General features: G+C 38.8%; 1 protein-coding gene across 2 annotated transcripts in view; it reads left to right on the top strand.

Annotated features, from left to right (window-relative positions):
• Positions 1 to 865: 865 nt before the first annotated feature.
• The window catches only part of LOC106868797 (UDP-galactose translocator), a 42884-nt gene continuing 24562 nt past the window's right edge, over positions 866 to 19187 (top strand). Inside the window, exon 1 of one of the 2 annotated variants that reach the window (XM_052975553.2) lies at positions 866 to 1406. The gene's annotated coding sequence lies outside the window, so the exon portion shown is untranslated. The remainder of the gene's footprint in view (positions 1407 to 19187) is intronic. The other variant, XM_014914216.3, reaches the window with a different exon arrangement.

The following is a 19187-nucleotide window of genomic DNA, read 5'->3' as shown; positions in this document are numbered from 1 at the left end:
ATTTTGATACACACACACACACACACACAACACATATACAGATATACAGCTACTTAGAAATTTTACAGACTACAGTGATCCCTCGCCATATTGAGGTTCACCTATCGCGGTTCACTTATCGCGGTTCACCTATTGCGGTTTATTATTTAAGCTTGCGTCGATTCCTCTATGATGTTGTTTTGCATTTATGATAAAATAAATATATACAATTTATAAAAATAATTATAAAATAATATACAGCACAGTAGTTTCTACTTCGCGGATTTTCGCTTATCGCGGTGAGTTTTGGAACGTAACACTCGCGATAGTGGAGGGATTATTGTATAAGTATTATACACACACACATACACGCACGCACTCATCATACATATAGATAAAGAAACCGAGAAACATAACAAGCACACAGACGCACACATACATACGCACCGGTAGGCACACGCATACATACACACACTCCTCACCTGCTGCGCGCACACACACACAGATTATGTACCCGATCCAATACTCTCTCTCCTCACACACACACCAAACCAGAGCTGAAAGGTAAGAAACCCACCAAAAACGCGTTTCCCTAAATTGAAATTGGGTCCTTATTTGTTTGTTTGTTTCATGAAAATCAGACTGACCCTTAAATCCGGGTATTCTTGATACCCGGCTATGATCACATTTCAGCCGCGAAATCTCTCTCTCTCTCTCTCTCTTTCTCTTCTTCTTCCGCCTCTTTCTCTCTTTCTCTATGTGTTCTCTCTCTCTCTCTCTCATCTCTGTTTAATAAATCTCTCCCACCTTTCCTCTCTTTATCTTCCCCTACTTTCATCTTAACATCCGACGCCCTCTGCGCGCGCGAGCGTGTATGTATGTATGTGTGTGTGTGCGTGTGTATGTTTGTGGTTAACAAATCACTCCTCTGTTTCTTCTGTCTATCTACCTCTTCCTTCTCTCTCACCCCGAGTGTATGTACATGGTAAATATGAACAGAGAAAATATACTATACACACATACACATAGACACATGCATATTTCACAATTTTTTTTTCCTCGTTTCTTCTCTCTATCTCTTCTTCTACCTCTCAGCCCATTTCTGCGCGTTTTATATACATCTATCTATCTAATCTATCTATCTATCCATCTATCTGTACACACACACACACCTATCTATCTGTCGTTCCTTCTATACTTCGTCTTACCCTCTATATTGACAACAATACACACACCAGTGCCTTCTTCCTTCTCTTACACTCTCTCTGCCTCACCCTTTCACTCCTTCATCCTTCTATCCATTCAACCCACGATTATTCTTTCAAACATTATCTCTCGAGTGAAACGAAATGTAGCCTCCTTGGATTTCACCACAAACGACTATTCGGCCCTCAAAATACATAAATGCATGGACAGTACTCGGTGAGGTAAGACTGCTTATAGCGATCTCTTGATATTTATACGCCTCTAAAACGTATACGGGTACACTACATATCCGTATATGTATGTATTAATGTTTGTTTCTAATGTAAAACTGTCATCAGACTAAAGAGTAAATGTTTGTAGAGTAAATGTTTCGTAAACTTTTACAAGAGATATGACAGTGACTTCGAAGTTTATATATGTTTGTGTGTCTGTGCGTATGTACGTATTTATATACTTATGTATGTTTTTGTGTGTGTATTATGTTTGTAGAAACTGAGTACACATACACACGAATATGTGGGTATGTGTGTGTGTGTGTGTGTATATATATATATATTCTCTCTTTCCTTTCCTGAGCGTCCAATAATACTATCCATATCACGTCCTCACCTTGTTGTTTTTTTGTTTTTTTGTTATTGTGTTTTTGAACTATATATATATATATATATATATATATATATATATGTATGTATATATGTATGTATGTATGTATGTTTCCAGCAAAACACCCTCCTCCTCACCAAGCAAGCTCGGTGAGGGCTTCCACGTTGATGTCCCCTTAATTGATGTGCACTATCAGCATCTTTTTATTCAAAGGACAGTCTGAGCTCTGTAGCTTTTGAGTAACTAGACTAGGAGAAGGCCACTGATCTCAAATCTGCCAACGGTTTAGCATCTGACATGTGGCACACTGTGCACCTGTACAGGTAAATGCATTTTTGATGGAGATTGGAGTGTGCATTTTGCTGCACAAGCATTGACCACTATAAACAAAACCATGTGCAGGTAGTTCAGTAGAATGCTATCAGCAAATACCACCATCATGTTTTGATGGTGAGAGTGTACACTGCTACCCTTAAAATAAGAAAAATCTTATGATGATGAAGGGATAGCAATGGAAATAGGGGAATGATGTCACTGGAAGTTCTTAGCTTGAACTTTGCACATAAGTGGTGAAACGTAGATGGCCTTTTTATGCAACATCCACAAGTAATTGTGTAAGGATTTTCCCTGGTCAGAGTGAATCCTTTAGGATTCTTGAGTGTTCAGTTATGCATAACTTGCAACACTTTGTTCCGTTGATGTAGGAGCCTGGGTTCTCAAGGATTTTCCATGAGACCGAGTATGGAATCCCATCATCTCTTAGTTACCAGACGTGGCTCGCCAGTGATGTTATGCACCTCCTTTCCAGAACGCTGAAGGAGGGCTTGTGGGTGTAGAGATGCTGCTTGGAAGAGTTCCCGGAACCTCCAATGCTTCTCCTTGGGTGTGTGTTGTTGGTGTTGGTGTTGTTACGGCCGACACCGTTGTTACTAGATCTGGGACTGCTGGTATTGGCATCACTGGAAGTGGTGGCGGCATTGGTAATGGTATCGCCACTATCGGTTATGGTGAAGGCTCTGTTGTTGTTATTGTGGTCCTTATCATTGATGGGAGAGCTGCCATTGCTGCTAGAGGTGTCAGCTGTGGTTCCGCTAGAGCCGACTGTTGCTGCTGCTGCTGCTGCTGCTATAGGGGTTGTCACCAACAGGGAAAGAAGCAGAGGACTACTGGCCAAGGCGCTTTCTGTCACTATGGACTTCACTGACCTTAGCCAGAGAGATATATAAGTCATTATGCATGCCAGAAAGACAGTGCTGTTCAACAATGGTTCAGTATGGGTCAAGCAATCCAACCCCATGGGCTCCTCTGATGTAGTGACAGGAGCCTTGGACAGCGCTGATGTATGCAACCTCATCAGGTTGTATATCCTCAATACCCTTAGGAAAAAGTTCCCTTCTGTCCTATTTGGCCTCTACAGAGATGACGCCCTGCCCATCTCTAGGGGAACAAATGGGCATACACTACACAGACTTAGAAAAGATTTAATCAGCAAAAATCCCATGGAGGCAAGTGCAAAAACTTTGAAATTGAAGTATTCAAGATGTGTTGCATGAAGGTGGAAACCTCACCAGTAATAATTGGAGCATGATAAACAAAAACATATGAACAAAAATGTAGAAGCTATACCTGGGGCCTTCAACACTACACACTATCCAAAAATTAGCCCTGTTAGGAATAACCTACATCCTATGCAAGACACTATCAATTCAATAATAAAACCTAAACAAAACAATCCAAAAACACAAGACATACTCTATATAGCAAATATCCAATAAAATAAACAACCACCAACAGGCTAAGTAACCAACAAAAGAATACAACTCTCATTACACACACGACACAATACAAACAATAATGCAACAAAAGACTGCAACTAGACCCCATAACAAAACAAACTAATGCAATACAATACTGGGAAGAGTTTGCACTCTCCCAACCACAGAAAAGGACCCACAATGCTGCACACACCTCAGAAACATGAATGTGTAGTAAGAATTTAAATGGATATAAATTAATTTATTAACATATTGTTAATTAAGCCTACAATTGTTTCAATTTGCACTCAATACAAATTATGAACCTATTGAGTAAAATATCATCAGGGCCAATGGACATTAAAAAAGTACATGTTGATCAATTGAGATTCTCCAACAGAGGTTAATATATCCTTGCAGTGACTATATATATATATATATATATATATATATATATATATATAATGATATGATATGTAAAGGTATAATCCAGGGATCCCGTCGTAGGAAGTTAGTAAGCTTCAAACAGTCCGTGGTAGGTATAAAAAACGCCTTTCAGGAACAATAATTGTTTATTTGAATAGAACATTGTAGGTTTTTTTATTGAAGTTTGAGAAGCTGAAAAAAGTTCCATGATATAATTCATGGTTAGCAACTAGGTTCCTATGAATGTGAATTTATTGTGTGTGTGTGTGTGTGTGTGTAAATAGTAAGGGATTACCCCAAATGTTTATCAGTTTGCTCTCAGTTAGGTATTTAAAATAGGTTATTCAACAGTTAAAATGTAATTTCAATAATATTCTTATAAGATATTCCTAATAGTCCTTATCAGTATTATTGTTGATGTGTGTGTGTGTAAACAGAAAAATGTATATGTGATCTTGTAGTTAAACCTGATAGTTTTCACCTAAAGTCAATGTTCCTATGTCTAGAATGTTACCAGTGTTTATTATGTAAACATACAAAGCCCAAGTAATCTCTGCCATTTTATAAACACAAAAGATTCACACACAAACCAGTCATTGAAACTTTCAAATAATCCCATCCAACACTTTGTATTGTTTTGCACACAATACTTGAAATCTAGACTGGAAATTGTGCATTACATGCCGCACCCTGTCTTCAAGGACTGACATAATTTTCTAATGAATTGTAATGTTTAGTACGTTTCTCTTTGAGGTGTCTCTGAAGGGAATAACTGAATCATTGAATGTCAAGTAACCAAGCAGGCCACGACAAGTCACCCTGCTTGCAAATGAAATATTGCTGTCAAATATTTCTTTAGCTAAAATGTTACCCAATAATGTTGAGAGTGTGACCTTGCCGTCATGTAGTTAACGTCAGGAAAATATGTCTTACATATAATAATTATAATTTGATTTCTATCAGATTTCTTGGTTTTTATACAAAATGAAATCAATATGAATTTTCTAAAAGAAATATATTCATTACTTTGAAATTAATTTAAATAAAACAAATTTCTGTCATTAATGTGAATGTTCGGATGTGTCAAAGCATGACGCCTCACCCACCATTTCAGATCTGCTTTGCACATTTGAGATTTATGTCATGGTTGAATTATGGTGCGGGCTTGGCTGTGTGCTAAGAATTTTGCTTCCCAACCACAAGGCTTTACGGTTCAGTCCTGCTGTGTGACACCTATAACCTCATGCTGCCAAAGCTTTGTCAATTGATTTGGTAAATGGAAATTTAAAAAAGCCTGACTGACATCCATACATACATACATGCATGCATGGGGCCCTGGGATATGTATGAAATGTATAGAAGCGTAGGGTTATATAAAGTTGTTAGCCTGAATTTGATGTTTGTTCTCTAATCAATGATTTATGTATGTATATATATATATATAATGAAAATACTGTCTACGATGTTCCATAAATATATATTAGTTGTAGTGCCCATGCTGAAGAGAATACAGATGGCAAATTATTTCATTTGTTCATTGATGTTCGAAACCTAGGTACATGTGGTAACTATTGAAAATGTTTTTTTTTATTTTTCATCCCTTTCAAAATTACTCTTAACTGTGGTCTGGGGTTTGACTGTTCCTTTTAGCATGTAAGATGTCCTGTTAGGCTCACCTCTTTTGTGTATAGTATAAATGTACACTAATTTTATATATATATATATATATATATATATATATATATATATATATATATATATACATATATATATATATATATATATATATGTGTGTGTGTGTGTGTATGTGTGTGTGTGTATGTATATATATATATATATATATATATATATATATAAAGAAAGAGAGAGAGAGAGAGATGGATGCATATATATGTTTGTGTATGCATATATACATACATGTATATATTTCCTGTCCAATGTTATAACATTAATAGAATGCAAGAATATAAGAAACATTACTACACACAGTAACAATCTGTTATCCCCCTCCATTCCCTTATTCCTCTATTCCTCCATTCCGTCATTCTTCCTCTTCTTGTCTTACCAAATCTATTGCCACTGAAAGAGTTACAATGTTCTATATATTGCCATTTGTACTCAAAGAAACAGTTCACAAGAACGATCATCACAAAAGCCAGAAATACATCAAAATTTAATCAAACAATTGCTGATCTTGACTCAGTTGTTTCTTTAGAAAGCAGACGTTATTACACAATCTTTCAAATTTGTGTTTTTGTGGTGTTTGTTGATGAATAGAAATTATAGCCTGAGTCTCATTGTTCTCATTGTTGGCTGCAGACAGGTTTCTGATCCCTGTTGTCACCTGTGATATTAACCCTTTCGATTCTAACTTGCCTGAGATTGCCCTTCGTTTTAAGATACAAACTTCTCATTTTAAAATGATCAACATTGAAAATCCTCATCCAAGCTTCATGTTAGTTTATGTTCCAAGCACCATTTTAATAATGGTTTCAAATTTTGGCAGAGGACCAGTATCTAAAAAAAATTTCTATTTATTTATTTTGAGAGGGGAGGGGGAAGCCAATTACTTTGACCCCACCACTTGACTTTTATTGATCCTGAAAGGACAAAAAGGCAAAGTCAACCTCGGCAGAACACCATCTTAATAATCTTTTATTTTCTACTTGTTTCAGTCATTAGACTGGCCATGCTGGGGCAGTACCTTGATGAGTTTTTTTTTGTGAAATGAATCAACCCTGGTGCTTATTTATTATTTTTTTTATTTAAACCTGGTATTCAGTTTATCTGAATTTTTTCCTGAGCTTCTAAGTTATGGGACATAAACACACCAACACCAGTCATCAAGTGGAGATGGGGGACAAACACACACACACACACACACACACACACACACACACACACACACACACACACAATGAGTTTCTCTCAGTTTCCATCTACCAAATCCACTCACATTGCTTTGCTCAGCCCAAGGTTAGAGTTGAGGACACTTGCCTAAGGTTCCATGCTGTGGAACTGAACTCAGAACTATGTGTTTGGAAAGCAAACTTCTTACCACACAGCTACATTTGTGCCTAAAAGCCATGCCTCCTACCCCTATAATAATATTTATTTATTAAAGTGTTCATTATTTCCAAAGCTAATTCAAACAGAAGCAGAAATGTAATGAGTGTGGTATGGCTAGTGAGAATTTGCAGATTCAGTTTCAAATCTTGAGCAGGCAGGGCCAAATGAGGTTTTACAGAAATATGCTAACAATGGGACCTGAGAATAGACAGTAACAATGGTGCAATCTTTCTACCCCTCACATCCTGTCAAGTCATCCAACCAAAACCAGCTTGGAAGACAGATGTTAAAAGATGACACCTCCTCCTCCAATAGTTAGGAAAAAAAGAAAATGAATGTACATCTTTTGTAGATGTGGGTCAAAAAATACTTCAGCCTCAATATGCTGTCATTTTCTCTTTTTTTTATGACCAAATTAAATGTAGAAATAGTGCAAGGAACAAAAGATACTTTCAGGTTTGTGTTTAAAATACATTTCTGAACAGTTTTATGTTTTTAAAGTTATCTCTCCAGATTTTCTTTAGAAACTCGAGCCAACACTGAAAGTTACAATGTTTCATATATGAATACGTCTAATGTAAACAATGCAATCAAAGATAGGGGAAAATAGGCTAAAGATGTCTATGCATAATTTAGAAGTTCTTGCTCCTTTTCCAGCACCACATCCGACCCATTAACCATCCACCAACACGTTGCTTAAGCAGCCACCAAATATAGCAGAGTGTAACACAATAGGATTACACCAATTTCACATATTAAACACATTCCTAACAACTGGCATGTACCTATTAATTGCTGGTAGGAACATCATATTTCATTATGCAACCATAACATGCTATGAAGTATATTAAAGGCTGACAAGTCAATACAGTGTCTGACTATTGTGTTAGCTGTACCATTCAATCACGTTTGAAAGCTATCTCTACAAACTTTCTATAGAAATTAGAGCCTGTATTGAAAGTTATAATGTTTCATATACGAATACATTTATGTATACACTGAAGACAGAAACAAAAGGCTATAGGTGTATATGCCTTTCACATTGTTTTCATCATTGTAGCTTTGTCCTCATGTGTCAACTGAACTTAAGGACACACTTTCAGACTGTTTAAGTTCTCTGTTAAATGAATGTCTGTTTGAATGAATCCAAGAAAATGTTGTGTTGTGTTCATAACTATAGAATCAGTCTTTAAAGACTTGGAGTCCATGAAATATAATTGTTGTTTGTGTCAGAAAATACAGTAAAACAATCAAAGGGAAAAGTATTTTGGATTGATTTACAGGTATGGCTGTGTAGTTAAGAAGTTTCCTGCCTAACCACATAGTTTGGGGTTCAGTCTTACTGTGCGGTACCTTGGGAAAGTGACTGGGCCAACCAAAATAACACTGACATCTCATTTTAACAGATATATTTACCAAAATTACTTTAAAATATCTTGAAACTCTCAAGAGTAAATTTATTTAATAAAATTTCCATTGGCATCAACCACGGTCTCCAGACGACTTTGGAACCTCCTGCAACTCTTCTGGACGGTCTCCTTGTTGAAGTTGCTGAATGCTGCCATAATCCTTGCCTTCAGTTCATCTTTGGTGTTAGAAAGAGTTTTGTTGGTCTGTCATTCAATTCCTCCCCACACATAATAAAGGGGGTTGCAGTCTAGGGTGTTAGGTGGCCAGATGTTCGGGGTGATGTGGTCGCAGAAATTGTCTGACAGCCATGACTGAGTTCTCCTGGCGTAGTGCAGATTCCTGTTGCCAGACACAGAGTCTTCTAGCAGCCATCCTCTTGATCCAAGGCAGCAGTACCTCTTTCAGGCACTTGATATAGGCCTCCATGTTGAGTCAGAGGCCATATGGGAAGATGACTGGAGGCTTAATGTCACCATCACTCGTGATCACTCCAAACACCATGATGTTGACTGGATGTTTGATTTTTATCACTCTCAGTAATGTTTTGGGGATACAGCAAGGCTACAGTTGTTTTGTGTGATCATCATCTGTTCGTAATGGAGCTTCCGACGCAAATGCCAAGCAGTACAGCATGTCATTTCCAAATTTCTGGCAGAGAGAATTGCGTCATGGTGTTGTTTTTCTCACAGATGGTGCCCAACTGACCCTACTGAACATGCACAAAATTAAAGATATAAAATGGCAACAATTTACCCATTGCACCCTGTAAATATATATATATATATATATATATATATATATATATATATATATAGGTGCAGGAGTGGCTTTGAGGTAAGAAGCTTGCTTTCCAACCACATGGTTCCAAGTTCAGTCCCATTGCATGGCACCTTGGGCAAGTGTTTTCTACTATAGCCTTGGACCAACCAAAACTTTGTGAGTGGGTTTAGTTGATGAAAGACGCCCGTCGTATATATATGTATATGTGTGTGAGTGTGTGTGTGCGTTTGTGTGTGTATGTATGTATGTATTTGTTTTTGTCATACACCCCCTCCCATCGCTTGATAACCAATATTGTTGTGTTTCTGTCCCTGTAACTTAGCGGTTCAACAAAAGAGACCGATGGAATAAGTACTAGGTTTGCAATGAATAAGTCGATTTGTTCGACTAAAGGCGGTGCTCCAGCATGGCCACAGTCAAATGACTGAAACAAGTAAAAGAGTAACAGAATATAGATAGATGAATAGATAGAGAGAGAGAGAGAGAGAGAGAGAGAGATATGGATCTAGACATATACATACATGTATATCTTAATATATGCTGATGATGGTGGTGATGGTTACAATGATGATGATGGTGCTGTTGTTACATACCTCAAGCATTTAGTAGAATTAAAAATTTATGATTTCCCCCAACTCTTACACACGTATACCTCATCAGTTCATGTGCACCTGCATTTGGTAACACTCCCCACCACCACCACCACCACCACCACCTCCCACTCCAAAGGCTAAGTTTCCTCTTGCACTACACAACATGCACAGACTCTCTCTTTTTCTCTCCCTCTCTCTCAATCCCTCAATCTATCTGTCTATCTGCCTCTGCATGCACATGTGTGTGTGTCTTTGTCTCTTTCTCTCTCTCTCTCTCTCTCTCTCTCTCTCTCTCTCTCTCTCAATCTATCTGCCTGTCTCTGAGTGCACTTGTGTGTGTTTGTTTGTCTCTGTCCCTCTCTCTCCCTATATATTTATGTGAAATCTACCTTTCTTTGTGTATCTCTCTCTCTCTCTGCTCCCCTCCCCCAGACACCTACACACAGTTCTCTATCAACCAGTGAAGAAACGTTGGTGCCATGTTACCATAAGAAAGCCTGCTGTTGTGTGTCTGTCTTTCATAACGATACTTCACTTCTGACACTTAATCACTTAATTTCACAAAGATACCTATACAAATATAGGCATGTTCATACATCTACCCACCCACATACCCTTTACGTCTTCATGTGGATGTGAGTGTATATAAAAACAACAGCATCAGCACCAAACAGTGATTAGGAATAAATGAGTTTCAGAATAAATGAGTTTCAGATTAGTTAAAATATGTTTGTGACATATTTTAAACTTCTAAAGGTAAATTCCCTTTTTGATTACGGGGGAGTATGGGCCTACTTGCCTGGCTAGCAGGGTGTCAACATTCGCAGGCTAAAACAATGCAAAGCGCATTGTGACCAGCGATGTGTAACATCATCTGATAGTCTTGTTGGTCATGTGATCACATGAAAAGCAAATTCTCTGCTGTTACCATGGAGAAAAAAATTGTCCCTTGTGGTAAAAGGTGTAAAGAACGCCGTATCTACCCAATGCTTCCTTCTCGTGGGAAATTTCATCAAAACAAAAGCTTTAACTAAAAAACTTTCTGTCTCCATGGCAACTGCAGTGAATTTGCCTTTAGAAGTTTGAATATGTCTCTTGGAGAATGGAGACACAACTTTCTAAAAGAGAAAATCAGGGAGTAGTAACCAATGAGGCTACCTCCACGGAATTGCAAATAATGCATGGAGTCTCACAGGTCACTGCTTTGGGGGCCACTGCTGTTCGTAATGCCCCTCTTATACATGCCTTCAGCTGCTCAGATAGCCAGCCTTTAGAAAATCAGGTAAAAAAAAAAATACCCCTATAGACAGAAAAAAAGTGGCCAACAGCTGCTACAAAGAATTGAACTCTCTACCTTTATCCAATACACATGCTTATTCCAACACAGATGCATGTGCACTCACATACAAAGTCCCCCACAAAAATGTCTCCACACTCCAGGAAAGGTAAAACCTGTATAAACATTTAAATTCAATGTTATTGCAATTTATTCCGTGTTATCACAATTTCATAAAACATTAAAAGAGGTATTTATATTTATTGGGATACTTATACGAGCTAAATATTTATACAAGTTTTTTTCCTTTCTTGAAGTGTGTATACATTTATTTGGTAGACTCTGTATATGTATACATGCATACATACATATACACAAGTCATGTATGTTCATATATACACACAAAAATGTGTACTCACATAGCTAAGATGGTAACATCAGTACAGAGAGATGCACACAAGCACTCACCCTATGAATACATACTCATAGACTTATGTTTATAAACTTATATATGGGTTATATATCAGCCTGCTCGCCAACCAATGGGGTGACATCATTTGAAAGTGAAAGTGACCGGCAATGTATAACAACATGTGATAACCTGGTTGATAGTGTGAAAATAACTACCTCTAAGCCCAGTCAGCAAGCTGGATGACTCATTAGCGTATCAGAGAACATGCGAAACAGTATTTCTTGTGATTCTTTACATTCTCAGCTCTAATCCCACCAAGGTTAGTTTCACTTTTTACCCTTTCAAGATAACAAAATAAACTACAGCGAAGGAGTGGGATTGATGTAAATGGCTAGCACCACTTCTTTCTCTCAAATTTCTGGCTTTGTACCAGAATTTGGAAGAATTATTGTTGTTATTATTATTATTATTATTATTATTGTGAAGGCAGTAAGCTGGCAGAATCGGTAGCACACCAGGCAGAATGCTTAGAAGCATTTCGTCTAGCTTTACGTACTGGGTTCTAATTCCGCTGAAGTTGACTTTACCTTTCATCCTTTCGGGGGCAATAAATTAAGTACCAGTGAAACACTGGGGACGATTAAATAGATTAGTCCCCTCCCCCAAAATGTCAGGCCTTGTGCCAATAGTAGAAAGGATTATTATTATTATTATTATTGTTTTTATCCTCCAACTCTTCTTCTTCTCCTCCTCTTCCTCCTTCTTCCCTTCCTCTTCTCCTCTTCCTCTTCTTCTTTAAAGAAACTTTGGGAAAGTTTAATTTTTCTTCCTTTCAAAAAACATTTATTATTCTCAAAATGCTTTAAATCTAATTTAAAAACCATGAAGTATGAAAGGGTTTTTTTTTCTTTTTTTTTTTTGAGTACATATTTCATAACGATAAAACCTACTCCATGATTCAATTATTTCTGTTACAAATATTGAAAAAAATAAGCATGATAACAACATCATTAACCTAATATATATATATATATATATATATATATATATACATGTGTGTGTGTATAAATAAATATATATATATATATATACACACACACATCTCTATGCATCTATATATTAGTAGACGAAGGAGTGAATTAAAAGATTACATTCTTGGAATTTATATGGTTAGCTAATATTTCACTGTTAGAGCCATAGACTTATTGGGTTACAAATGAAAAGGAATTGTTTCGGTCTCTGTGTGGTGGTGGGGAGGACGAAGAAGGTAGAGTTGGTGGTGGTGGTGGTGGTGGTGGTGGCAGCAACCAATTGTAGTACCAATGGTGACAGGGGTTATGTAAGTGGTGACGCTGATGGTGGTGGTGATGATGGTTTTGGCAATAGTGGTGGTGGCAGTGGTGGTTTTGTGCTATAATGGGGTTAGTGGTTGTAGCAGAGACCAATGGTAATGGGAGTTGTTGGTGGAGGTGATGGTGGTGATGATAGCAGTGGTGGTGGTGGCAGAAGTGGTGGTGGTGGTGGTGATGGTGGTGTGTTCTTGTTTAACCCAGGCCAACCCCAGTTCAGTAGACCTATGATCAATGCCACTCCACCTCTGACCCCACCCCCACCTCTGACACCCCTACCCTACTGTATCTAGATCTAAATGTTTTCCTACATTTTAGATAGTAGAAAGTGATTTAAGGGACATTTGGCTGCTAGTTCTACTAAAGCAGCCTCACATTGTTAAACCCATTCATGACCTCACCATCTTTCTCTCAGACATTGCATATCTTGGACTGCAATGCATAATATGTCCTTCTCTTCTCAAGATTGCAGAGCAAGATTTAAGGGTCTTGACTGCTATTTCTAGCTGAATGCATTAAGTGGAAATCACCTTGTTCCTAGCATTTGGACCAAGTCTCTTGTTTCAGGATCACCTCCATGTTTGCTCGCACTAACCCCAGTGGTCTCAAAGAAGAAAGGGCATGCCTGCCCTTTTCTCTGCCTAATAAAAAAAAAACAACAATAAAAAAACAATTAAAAAACAATTAAAAATACCCCACAATTCCACCATGGGGTACTTTGAGCAAAATGTCTTCAACTATAGCCCTTGGCCAACCACCAATGCCTTGTGAGTGAATTTGGTAGATAGAAACTGTATGGAAGCCCATCAACTATAATAAAAATAATTTTACATTAATCTGAGGTGTTACTTAGTACGTTTGGAGAGTATATGTTTCTAAGTTAGACTAAAATATTGTTGACAGTGACTTCAAAGTTTTGGCCAGTTGAAGCCATTATTGGATTGCCTGATGATGGCTTAATTGGCCATAAGTTCAAAGTTACTGTCAACAAATTTCTTGTTCGTGAATAAATATGTGTGTGTGTTTGTGTCTCCCCACCTACATGTTGCTAAACGACCGGTGTCGTTTTGTTTATATCCTTGTATCTAAATGATTTGACAAACGAGACCAATGGAATACGTATCAGACTTTAACCCCCCCCACCCCCACCCCATAAATATTGGAGTTGATTTGTTGAGATCAACTAAAATCCTTCAAAGTGGTGCTCCAGCCTGACCACAGGCCAATGACTGAAGGAAGTAAATAAAAAAAAAAGAGAAAAGAAAAGAAAAGGAAAATGAATTAAGTTTTAATTTTCTTGGGTGGATAATTAAGTGACAGAGTCGTTCTTAGCCCCATTTCTCCACTCCCTGTCCCCTCCAGTGCCCCAACCCACTCCCACTCCCTGTTTTGAGAATTTTGTTAAGGGTATAGGGATGGTATTGAGTATAAAAGGGTCATAAGAGGTTGTTAGGAGACAAAGTATCCTTTGACCCCTTTACATTCAATGTATTGACCCCTTTAATACCATCCTGGATTGAGTCTGTCCATCTCTCTGTGCATCTGTATGTACTAAAGGGTTTGTATTTAAATTAAAATGTCATTATAACATAAATGTATCAGGAGATTTAAATGGCACTAATTAGTGACGGTTTTGGCCATGACATTTACTCAAGAAATGACAACCCCATCGTTAATTAACTCCTTGTCTCTCTCTCTCTCTATATATATATATAGATATGTGTGTGTATATATATGTACATATATATATATATATATATATATATATATATATATATATATATATATATATATACTGAAGAACTGCTGCAATAATTATGTGAATCTGAGAGGGGAATATATTGAATAAAATCATAATTAACTGATCCTCCTGTATTTTCTTTTACCCAAAGCCAGGAACTTTTCAGCTTCCCTTGTATATGTATGTATAAGGTTTTCTAAGGGCACATGTCCTAGTAGTTGGGGGGGGGGGTTTGCACTCATGATCACGAGATCATGGTTTCAATTCCTGTACAGTGTGCGTGTGTGTGTGTGTGTGTGTGTGTTCTATGATCAATGTTTCTTTATCTCTGTCACAATTACATTTGAGCACTTCTATAGACGCTCCCTGATCATTGTTTGGTGTCAGAAAGGTACTGACCCCAGTGACTGTCGTTTTTCGAAACCCATAATCACCCATGTTTTTGATTTACCAGTTGCCATGCGAGATTCAATACAAATGAAACCTCACATCACCACACAACATAAACAGCCTTAAACAACAAAAGAGAAATATTTCAAACACAAATTACCTCTAACATAATCAATCAGGCATTAACTATGACCTAAAAAAAAGATACTCTAAACCTGAAAATTATGATCTACTCTCATATAATAACCTATTTCTGTTGCCTTTGAACAATTCTATTTTCCTCTTCTAACCAGTCCGTTTATATTCATCTACATTTACATAAGAGTTCTGTCATGACTGGTTTGACATATGTAGTGAAATCTAGTTGAATGATGAGGTCAAAATAAGAGTGAAACATTCCAGAATTTTCTCCCTTTACATGTTGTTGTGGTGAGAGTCATTGACACCCCTGGCGGATTGGAGAATGGACTAGCTGAACTCTTATAAAGAGTAGTAGTCAGTGGTAGTGGGTAGAGCATTTTGGATCTTGGTAGTCTTGCGAACACATTGATTAAACCTCCACTTCATTAATAATATGTCCAAGGATATAAAATGTTGAAGTATCTAAGGAACCATTTGTCATTGATTAATATTGATTTTATCTTGCTATATATTTATTTTGGCTAGATTTGGTTACTCTCTACATTAACCTTTTAGCATTTAAACCGACCATGTCTGGCCCAAATATTGATACTTGTTTTATGTACAGACTCGCCATATTCAACCTCTCACACCTACACTGCAATGTCATACTAAAAATAAACAAGCATATCATTGAAATCTCAGCACAAAAAGACAATGCATGATTAATTCAAAACAATGTGAATAAATAAGCATTGCATTTGGCAGAATAATCTGGATTAAATAAGTTAGCACTAAGTGCTCTGTCTACCTATCTGTCAGTTTATCTACATAACTATCTCCCAAACAAGCTAACTTTCTATCTAACTAGATCGATATCTACAGAGTGTTTAGGCTATATTTGACAGTTTGCATAAGAGGAAAAAAAAAAACACAAGATCCTATCCAAAAATAGAAATAGTTTTAAAATAATCAAAGACTATCCTGGCACTTGTGCCCGTGACATGTGTAAGGATTTTCGAGCAAGATCGTTGCCAGTGCCCGTGGACTGGCTCTTGTGTGGGTGGCACATAAAATACACCATTTCGAGCGTGGCCGTTGCCAGTACCGCCTGACTGGCCTTCGGGCGGGTGACACGTAAAAGCACCCACTACACTCTCTGAGTGGTTGGCGTTAGAAAGGGCATCCAGCTGTAGAAACTCTGCCAAATCAGATTGGAGCCTGGTGTTGCCATCTGGTTTCACCAGTCCTCAGTCAAATCGTCGAACCCATGCTAGCATGGAAAGCGGATGTTAAACGATGATGATGATGATGATCACCTAATTTATGGCTGGGAGATAATTGTTTACTTAAAGTAGCTTCCTCAGCTTCCACTCAAGACAGCTCTCACATGTTTTCCCCACTGTGTCCCTGGAAAGACCTCCAAACATCTCCTTCATCTTGGCCACCAACTCTGCTTTGGTGTTGCAGGCAGAATGATTGATGTCCTCAAACAGGCTCCACACACACATTTAACAATCCATGGGATTACAATCGGCAGGATTAGGAAGCCAGAAATTGGGGCTGGTGAAGTCATAGAAATTCTCCAACCACTACTTCTGATGAGACTCTTTCTTGGGGTATGGCAAGGAACCAAATCCTGCTGCCACACATATGACCTTCCAGCAGCAACCCTTGCCAGCCAGGGATTGACCAGTCTCCAGCTGCTTCATTTATCCCTCTGAATTGAACTTAATGTCCAGTTCGAAGATGTGGGGATCTACCCCAGTGTGCAGATACAGTCAGAATGCCTGCCGTGTGTCTTCCTGCTGGCCACAGCTTCACAGTCTCCATTGCAGCTGTCCATGTCATCATGTCTTATGTGCATCACAGTCTTCACAGAGAATTGAGTAGCAGTTATGATGATTGCATTTTGGTACCTGGGGCAAATCATCATAATACAGGTAACTCTTTTCCAATATTCACACGGCTTCCAGTCCTCCATGTCAGCCAACTTTTTCTCAACTACAGTTTTAACATTCATGTTCTCAAACACCATTGACTGTTTGCCAACACTTCAAGTTATTCCTGAAAAAGGAGACAAACAATTGTCAAATTTAGCCATAATACCCTGTATCTATCTGTATGCCAATCTGTTTGGCTTTCATTTTATCTATTTGTCTGTCTGTCTATATATCTCTCTATCTTTATCTATCTATCTATGTAGGTCTCTCTTTCTCTCTCTCTATGCATATATACGTACAAGTATGTGCATACCTGCATCTACCTGTATATATAGGTGCATATCTGGGTATAGGACATTGCAAACAAAACGTAGACAAAAAAATAATAATAACCAGAGTACAGAAAACGCACAGGCCACATAGAAAACATTTTCCTTCATCAGCTACCCCCATTTTAACACAGACATTTCGAAGAGTAGATATATATATATATATATATATATATATCATCATCATCATCATCATCGTTTAACGTCCGCTTTCCATGCTAGCATGGGTTGGACGATTTGACTGAGGACTGGTGAAACCGGATGGCAACACCAGGCTCCAGTCTGATTTGGCAGAGTTTCTACAGCTGGATGCCCTTCCTAACGCCAACCACTCAGAGAGTGTAGTGGGTGCTTTTACGTGTCACCCGCACGAAAACGGCCACGCTCGAAATGGTGTCTTTTATGTGCCACCCGCACAAGCCAGTCCAGGGGCACTGGCAACGATCTCGCTCGAAAATCCTACAGGAGCCAGTCAGGCGGTACTGGCAACGGCCACGCTCAAAATGGTGCATCTCATGTGCCACCCGCACAAGAACCAGTCCAGGGGCACTGGCAACGATCTTACTTGGCTTGCCGGGTCTTCTCACGCACAGCCCATTTCCAAAGGTCTCGGTCCGTAGTCATCGCCTCGGTGAGGCCCAATGTACGAAGGTCTTGCCTCACCACCTCAGCCCAGGTCTTCCTGGGCCTACCTCTTCCACGGGTTCCCTCAACTGTTAGGGTGTGGCACTTTTTCACGCAGCTATCCTCCTCCATTCTCACCACATGTCCATACCAGCGCAATCGTCTCTCTTGCACGCCACAACTGATGCTTCTAATGTTCAGCTTTTCTCTCAAGATACTTACACTCTGACGGGTATTCACATTGACATTACACATCCAACAGAGCATACTGGCTTCATTCCTTGCGAGCTTACGTATGTCCTCAGCAGTTACAGCCCATGTTTCACTGCCATGTAGCATGGTTGTTCGTACGCATGCGTCATACAGTCTGCCTTTTACTCTGAGTGAGAGTCCCTTTGTCGCCAGCAGGGGTAAGAGCTCTCTAAACTTTGCCCAGGCTATTCTTATTCTAGCAGCTACACTTTCAGCGCACCCACCCCCACTACTAACTTGGTCGCCCAGATAGCGGAAGCTATCGACTACCTCTAGTTTTTCACCCTGGAATGAGATAGAAGTTGTTTCCTGTTTGTTTGCAGTCTTTATTGCACCTGAACATCTGCCACAAACAAAAACTAACTTGCTAGTTAACCTGCCTTTGATGTTGCTGCACCTCTTATGTGTCCATAGCTTGCACCGGGTACATCTTATAGAGTTACTACCTACTCCTTTTCTACATACTGAGCAGGGCCATCTACCTGAAGGGGTTTGTGTTTTATCTACCTTCCTACTTATTAGGATTTTGGTTTTAGCTAGGTTGACTCTAAGGCCCTTCAATTCTAGACCTTGCTTCCACACCTGAAACTTCTCCTCTAGTTCTGATAGTGACTCCGCAATTAGGGCAAGGTCATCAGCATAGAGGAGCTCCCAGGGGCAACCTGTCTTGAACTCCTCTGTGATTGCCTGGAGGACTATGGTAAATAATAGGGGGCTGAGGACGGAACCTTGGTGGACCCCTACCTCTACCCGGAATTCATTGCTGTACTCATTTCCAACCCTCACCTTACTGGCCGCATCTCTGTACATGGCTCGCACAGCTCTCACTAGCCATTCTTCTATCCCAAGTTTCCTCATTGACCACCAGATAAGGGATCGGGGGACCCTGTCAAAGGCTTTCTCCATGTCAACGAAAGCCAGGTACAGAGGT

This window comes from Octopus bimaculoides, chromosome 21 (assembly GCF_046866305.1).
Source record: "Octopus bimaculoides isolate indiv1 chromosome 21, ASM4686630v1, whole genome shotgun sequence".
NCBI lineage: Eukaryota > Metazoa > Mollusca > Cephalopoda > Octopoda > Octopodidae > Octopus > Octopus bimaculoides.
The sequence above is the reverse complement of the archived record's forward strand: the minus strand, read 5'-3'. Positions and strand labels throughout refer to the sequence as shown.